Below are 8974 nucleotides of genomic sequence, written 5' to 3'. Positions count from 1 at the left end.
GTGTTTACGATTCAACTCGTTATTTAAACATAGACAGATCCACTATTTTGTAATATAAGAATTCTTGGAATATTAAAAACAAATAGATCCACTTTTCTTAATATCTGTGAATTCTCTCCTTTCAAATATTTTTTTTTTGTATATAATTTGCTCCAATGATTAATTAAACAAATAACTTATCTATAGAAAAAATTAATACGATACTTATACTTTGTTAATACATATCTAGTTTATATTTTTTATCAATATTTTGTATTCTTCAGTCTGGTAAAATACTTCCCAAGCGAGAAAAATGTCCAAATCATTTATTCATACTTGTCATATGTTGTCAAATCAATGTGCTTCCTTAAAATTTCATTTGAGAGAGAGAGAGAGAGAGAGAGAGAGAGAGAGAGAGAGAGAGAGAGAGAGAGAGAGAGAGAGAGAGAGAGAGAGAGAGAGAGTGTAGTCGGGTGCAGTATATGAGTTCCTGGAATGTCTTCATGGTCACTACAGCTTTCTTGTTCGGTCGACCCTTTTTAACATGTATGTGTGCGTGTGTGTGTGTGTGTGTGTGTGTGTGTGTGTGTGTGTGTGCTCACGCCCGTGTGTTTTCTGTCTAAGTAAGCCACACCTACACAACCTTTCCAGCACAATGATGATGGGTAGGAGGAGGGTCAGCTAGCTTAGGTTCAATGTGTCAGTTTAAGCATAGGCCTAACCTGAAACATCAGCTTCTTGTACATTGTCCAATATCATCTACTTTTGGGACAAGGCATGAAACTGCTTATGGTATGCATCTAATCAATACCATCTCTAATCATCCTCAGTATTATTATTATTATCACTACTAGCTAAGCTACAACCCTAGTTGAAAAAAGCAAGATGCTATTAGCACAAGGGCTCCAACAGGGAAACATAGCCCGGTGAGGAAATGGAATAAGGAAATAAATAAACGATATATAAGAAGTAATTAACTATTGAAATAAAATATTCTAAAAACAGTAACAACATCATAAAAGATATTTCATATATATAAACCATTAAAAGACTTATGTCAGTCTGTTCAACATAAAAACATTTGCTCCAAGTTTGAACTTTTGAAGTTCAATCGATTCATCCACTTATTTATGCCAATAACAACAATATATTAGCCTACTTTGTTCAATTTTAAGGGTAATTTTCCTGTTTTTTTTACACATTGAAACTCTTACCCTACTAGACCTACAAGATCTGTTTGCAGTATGCATTCTTATGTATTTAAAGTACCACACAGCGTATTTCATGTTAACTGTCAAATCAATATCATCGAAGCACTTAGAAAAAGAGTCTTTAGCTTTTTCTAATGTCAAGTGGGAGCTTGTTATATAGTTTAGAACAGCATATTTAAAAGCTTTAGAATAACTTGGTTTCATCGTTATTTTATTTCATTTTTTTTTTATTCCGGCTTTACAAATATGTATAGACCCACTTCTTCCAGCTTTATTTCGCATTTCTAACATATTTTAACCATCCATTTTTATAAGGTTTCCTTATTTGAACTTTATCTACCTCTTGTGTTAAGCTATTTCTTTTTGATGTATTACAATATCGTGAAATAGTACAATCTTTTGTACATTTATTCAATGATGTATTTGAAAGCTTTTGAATAACTTGGTTTCATCGTTATTTTATTTCATTTTTTTTTTTATTCCGGCTTTACAAATATGCATAGACCCACTTCTTCCAGCTTTATTTCGCATTTCTAACATATTTTAACCATCCATTTTTATAAGGTTTCCTCATTTGAACTTTATCTACCTCTTGCGTTAACCTATTTCTTTTTTATATATCACAATATCGTGAAATAGTACAATCTTTTGTGCATTTATTTAATGATGATTTTAGCCTGCTGGTCATATACCCCTTTCAACTGGAATAGATTATTCCACCATTTTAATTAACGATCTTGTATTGTATACCTTCCAGTCACTTCATCTCTCTATTTTCTTCTTTTAGATTTTATGTTTTCATTATCATTTAATATATCATATCGATCGCCCACATACATCTATTCTAATACTTCATTATTTCATGCTTCGTAAATCTTACTTAAGCCCGCCCAAATAATTGTTAATCAGGTATGATTTAATAATTGCTATTTTGTACTTCCCTATTCATCTGTTATCCCCCTCACTGTTTCCTATAATTAACACATAACATCTCTGACTTTTTTATGCACCTAGGCCTACAGCTCTACCAATTGTGCTAATTTCATATATCTAGTTTCAAGTTCCTCGTTGCTCATTCAACAACACTATGACTGTGGACGTAATACTAGATGTGTAATATTATTATCATTACTTGCTAAGCTACAACCCTAATTGGAAAAGCAGGATGATATAAGCCCAGGGGCTCCAACAGGGAAAATAGCTCAGTGAGGAAAGGAAACAAAGAAAAAGAAAATAATTTAAGAAGAGCGACAAGATAAAAATAAATATCTTATACAAATTAAAAAAAACTTTAACAAAACAAGAGAAAGAGAATAAGATAGAATAGTGTACCCTCGTTACATTCTTCAAAAAGATCAATGTTAATGATTAATTGAACGTCAGAAGTTCAAACTTCCAGTGAATGTTCTCGTATGTTGAACAGAATGATACGAGTCTGTCTTCCATATTTTCAGGTATTTTATATTCTTTATTCATTACATCTAATATAGTTAATTTATTTTCTTATTTCCTTTCCTCACTGGGCTATTTTTCCCTGTTGGAGCCCTTGGGCTTAGAGCATAATACTTTGCCAACTAGGGTGGGTTGTAGTTTAGATGATGATAATAATAATAATAATAATAATAATAATAATAATCTTGTTTCCTTATCATCTTTTAAAATTATCATTTTTAACCTTGTCTTCATTACAATGATATCTTTAGTGTCAAGTATTGTAGGCCTAATCCCTTCTGTCATTTTCATTTAGCCTCCAAACCTCAATTTTTTCATTTATTGTAATTTTCATTAAATTTTACCGGTGCCACATTATTGAAGCCGAATTTCAAAGATTAGAACATTGATGATATAAGTTATTCTCATGCTTAGGATGTAAATTTCGAGATAAACTTAGACATGATTGTTTAATACTTAGATAAAATTTCTTATCATTAGGCCTATTTTGGTGTTATGATTGCTATAGCAATATAATATTGACCCTATTATTATTATTATTATTATTATTATTATTATTATTATTATTGTTATTATTATTATTATTATTATTATTATTATTATTATTATTATTACGAGTTTAAGGTCCTACTAAGTAAGCCTAGCTTACAAATTCTGCTTATTCTTTTAACTTTGATCCCGTTAGATTCCATTATTTATTTTTCCCTTTATTTATGGAAGCCTAAAATAATAGAATTGATAATAGGGGAGCCATAAAAAAACGCTTATCAAATATCAGGAATTATGTGAGATAATTAGATAAATAGAAAGGCAGAGAAGTAAAAAAAAATAAAAACAATAAAAATACACAGAGAAAATGTAAACAAAACATCTACGACCAATTGACCTACTTAATTCAAAGCACCTGATATGTATTCGATTAGGGTGCCATAGGCTTTCCCAAATTTGATTTATCCATATCAAATAGGCCTAAAACAGAATATTAAGACAAATTTTCGTATGAATATTCAAATAAATATTATTATTATTGTTATCATTATAAATTGTTTACTTAAAAATTGCTAATCATTTATTAATTTCCAACATTAAAGTCGAAGTCAAAATGAAGGAATCCGAACACCGCAACCTGAAAAGCACATTCGGTTTCGGACTGGTCAATGAGGTCAGTTGCCCGGTAACTCTCGTGACGTAAAGATGTGCAACTTTCCCTCTCTCGCGTGTCACGCCTAAACCATCGCTTCATTTAATCACCGGGAAGGATTAATCACCAGTTTTACCCATGACACCATCGTCTTCCTCGCCTGGTTAACCCGGTGTTCAACGGTGCTCTGCGAGAGACGTCTTTTTGTTTTGGTTTTGAGGGCATAGGCCTCTTTTTGTTTTTAAAGGTGAGTCTTGTACACTTTTGTATTTTACAAATGACGGAATAAAATAGGCTTTGATTAGATTATTTTCTATGCCCGGCTTTAAATAGGCCTAGTCAAAGGTACGTGGGTAGTGGCACCGGCGTTTAACCCCAAGGAAAGGTGTGTTACGCCCAATATGGATTAGCTTAGGCCTATGGTTTGTTGACATACGCCCGATAGGCATTAGCATAAGCCTGTTGCTCTGTTGATAAAGTTGGTTATATGTAATTTAATCATGATTTTGTAAGATGATGATACAATCTGTTGTTTTCTGGCTACTAAATCTACTATTTCCATGGTAAGAGTAGCTGAGGCCTATTGTTAGATTAGATCTAGGCCTATATGTTATGTGATTGGTATTAACAATGATAATTTTTATTAATGTTTTATATGGTAATGGTTGAAGGAATAACAGGATTATCCGTAAATGGCTCCTTTTATTTCCTACCTACTATCTACCATTAACATGGGTGAACGTAGGTTAGGCCTAAGGGTAGATTAGACCTACCGTGTCTGTTATGATATCATTTTGGAGAATTCTCAGTTGAAATTCGTGTTTTATACGTTAACAGTTGAAGGAATAACAGGATTATCCGTAAATTGCTCCTGGTCTTATGGTAGTTAAACATACGGTGATTTTGCATATTAGTACAATACGCCTAACAAGAAAAATAAAAGGGGTCTTAGTTTATTTACAAGTTCTATGAATGGCTTATATATTAAGCATCAGAAATCCTTATATTTTAAGTTAAAAATCCTTTTTAAACCATCGTATTTCTTAAAGGAAACCATTACAGTAATACAACCTAACCTACCTTCATATGCTAATCCTAATCTACTGGGGTGGGCCATGCCCTCCTGCCACCTTACCTTACCTTAAGGTAGGTTGTATCCCCGTGTTGGCTTTCCTTCTTAATTATAGCTTTTGTTGTAGCTCATTATCGCTTGAAAAGTAGAGCTTTCAGTCATTTATTCGCATTAAACCCATTCTGATGGTATCAAAAATGGGGAATTTGAGTCCGAAATCACTGGAGTTAATATAGAATTGAATCTAGTACAGTCTCAAGGTTAGTTTTAGACTCCACTCAAGGGATATGGAGTTCAAAATAGTGTGTTTGAAGAGATATACTGTAGTCGGTTGTCATTTCAAAACTCCAATGACTTTGTACCTTAGGGGTGTATGTATAATAGCAGCCAGCAGTATGTATTATTATTTCTTACTTAGAATATGGGTATCCGGTCATTTTGCCACACCATGGTCATTTCGGGCATACTGTGAAGTCATTTTACTAACATTGTGGCGGGGTTGCCAACCTGATTTTGCAGATAGTAGTAAGGTGAGGGGTGAGCTATCGGCTTATAAGTTGCTGAAAGTATGCGCTCACCTGAATGGCCCAGTGCGCTGCTGAATCCTGCATGTGTAGTATGTACTGTACTTGTTTTAAATGTAACTATATTTTAATAAAAGTTTCTTCAATTCTTTGTCACTATCGGAATATATGTATGTAACTGTCTTCTAATAAAAAAAATACTTTCTGAATAGTAATACATTTATTTAACTGTCTTTTGATAAAACTTTATTTTTAATATTTTGTAACTGGTTTCTGAATCTTGTATATATGCAGCTATTTGTTAACAAAAGTTTATTTCATCACTTTCTTAATCTTACATGTATGATGACTCATATATGTGGGCGAATTGGCTCTTATATGTGGGCGAATTGGCTCTTATATGTGGGCGAATTGACTCTTATATGTGGGCGAAATGACCGTAATTCAGAATATGACATGTAAGGGGGTCGCATGGCGGCTTTATCCCCCCTGTTACGTAAGTTGGTAAGGACACGACTTCTAGGTTAGGGGGAAAGTTTAGGTTGTTGATGTCCATTTTTAATCATCATACGAGGAACTGGCCGCTGATATACAAAGGCTCCGTACCTTATTCGTCCCATACTTTTGGTGCTATTCTCTGTACAGAAGATCCTCAATTTACAAACTTAATTGGTTCCAAGAAACTGTTTGTAAGTCCAATTTTGTTAAATTTTGGCGAAGGATAGGCTGAACCTGAATCCCCTGTCTGTGATTTCCATATCCAATAGTCAACAAATAGTCAGGTGTCATATGAAATAGATATCAGGTTATTACAAATGACATTTTTCTTTCTGCATTAATCCTTTTACCCCCAAAAGGACGTACTGGTACGTTTCACAAAACATCCCTTTACCCCCATGGACGTACTGGTACATCCTTGCAAAAAACTGCTATTTACATTTTTTCATATTTTTGATAACTTTTTGAGAAACTTCAGGCATTTTCCATAAGAATGAGACAAACCTGACCTCTCTATGACAAAAAATAAGGCTGTTAGAGCAATTTGAAAAATATATATTGCAAAATGTGCTTGAAAAAAATAACCCCTGGGGGTTAAGGGTTGGAAAGTTCCAAATAGCCTGGGGGTAAAAGTGTTAAAGGATAAAGTTTTCTACTTCTGTAGGAATTAAATTTAAAAGATTTAGTATTTCTCCGAATTTTACAAATTTGAGTTAATTCAATGCAACTGCTTGCTATCACCTACCCCAAAAGTCTCAGATGCAAACTTTAGTTTGTTAATGCAACTTCCCGCCATCACCTACCCCGAAAGTCACAGATGCGATCAAAGTGACTTCAGTGTTCTGGCAATGGAGGGGGCGTGGCTTCCCCACCACCAGTCGCGAATTACCGTAATACTGTAAATTTTAACGGCCAAGTTTCAGCCATACTTCAATCAATCTCCTAATAAAAGATTCATGTTTGTAATGTTAGGAAGAATACCAATAACATTTAAATTTGTGATTTTTGGAGTACATATTATCTTTGAGTAATGATATTTGATAAAAATTTATACAGTACAGTACTTACTGCCTACCCCTTCTGCTCTATACATTTATTTTGTACTGTACTTTTTTATCATCTAATTTTGATGGCAGGTACTGGCAGTTACTGCAGACACATTTAGCATAGGATTGTTTTGACCTTACTGAACTGTACTGTATTTTACAGGTCTTCGTATCTTAACACTGTGCGAAGTTAATTTCACAGTTACTGTTTATCACTTGAGTTAGAAGGTTGTAGAGTTGTTCTCTTGTAGTCAGTTTTCCTGCTTATCATTTGTTATATACATTGTTCAATTAGTATTAGTTGTTTTACTTAATTACATTGATATCTGTATTTTACAGTGTTAAAAAATAATCTCTAATTTTTTTTAACAGAGGGATGAAAAGAACGGAGCGGCTGAGTGAATCGGATGGGGGAATTTCCCCCGATGTTTCCTCTCCGGAGCTCTCTCCAGTTACTCCCAGCCGTCCTGTGCACGACTGGGAGGGTGAGAGGGTGGAGGACAAGACCTTTTTTGATGACGGCACCATGACCTACTTTTGGTAAGTGTTGAAAATTATTAATTTTAAGAGGTAGTTTTGTGTAAGTTGCACAACAAAGTTTGTGAGATTTTATATATTGTACACATTGAACAGCATTCAATTCAGTGATAAAGTCAAACCAACATAAGTTGTTCCCGTTCTTGTACATTTTTCTTGTTTTATGTTCAGTCACTGAAAAATAGGCTGAATGACCTTCCCTGACTACAGCGCTGAGTTGTATAATCCTATCTCATAATTACAATCCTTTGCATGAAGATATAAATTGTGAATACTTTGCTATAGTAATAGAAATAATAGGCTTTTAAAAGTGGAAAAATGACTGCAACCCAAGAACAGGAATTCTATTGCATGCAATAGTGAAGACTAGCTTTAAAGATTTTAAAGGACATGCATACAGATAACGTGTGATGTGCAGCATGTAAGAGCTTTAACTTTTTGCAGAATTTGTTGAGTAATACTTAAGTGTTATTGATTTCAGACAAAAATATAGTCCAATAAATTCACACATTCACATTCCGGAGTTCTAGTTTCGTCAGTAAAATTTGATAGGACATAATGCTTTAATTTAGATTATTTTGAAAATGAGCCAAGGTTAGTATGATGAATTAGAATACACAATAAATAAACAAGGTAAAATTCAAGTACTCAAAGTTAAGGTTCTATCCAGAAAACATGAAAGGGACATGTTACCTTGAAGCACATTTTATGCAATAAGAGGAACTAAAGATTTTAGGTCAGTAGGATTTTTCATACTCAAATGTCTTTACTAATGAAAGATGAGGAATGTAGCACTTTACCCATGAATTCAGACTGTCTTTCTGAGATAATACATTCAGCTGAACCTGTTTGACTTGAGTATAGTGATTATTATTATGAGGATAGAGCTGAGGCAGGGAGTGAGGTTGGACTATTGGTAGAGGAACATTTAAATCAAATCTTAGTATTTTTTAAAATTTACTGTGCATGATGTACTACCACTTTAACCTTGGAAAACAATTACAAATACTGTATTGTCTTTGAGTGTCCATATAAAATGCATACTTCATTAACTTTGTAAGATAATGCCTTTGAAAATTGGCTGAGAACATGTGATTATTAGTTGGATTCTCCACCATGATGTGTAGACTCCTCGAAAATTTTCTTACCATATGTTTAGTCCCCATTTCATATGGTTTTGCCAAACCATCTCTTTGAAAGTCCCTCTTCTGTTTTGATATTTTCATTATTAACCTTTTTTTGTGGCTTATTGTTGACAGACAATTGTATTTTATGCAATGAGAGGTAACTATCAGTACTGTATAAGTGCATCGTATGAGAAGTATGGACTTCCTTATCACTCTAATTGGTACTTATTATCTCATGCACTCTAGTTTTATCAACAACTTTGACAATTGAATGATTTTTAGTGACTTGACTTTTATAAGTTTTGTATCATCACTCTTGGAATATCTTCCAAATGTTCATTTGGTTTATGATGGAATATAATTTCTTTTCTCATTCAAATGTACTGG

Source organism: Palaemon carinicauda, chromosome 3, assembly GCF_036898095.1.
Source record: "Palaemon carinicauda isolate YSFRI2023 chromosome 3, ASM3689809v2, whole genome shotgun sequence".
Lineage (NCBI taxonomy): Eukaryota > Metazoa > Arthropoda > Malacostraca > Decapoda > Palaemonidae > Palaemon > Palaemon carinicauda.
This window is presented reverse-complemented; position numbering follows the sequence as displayed.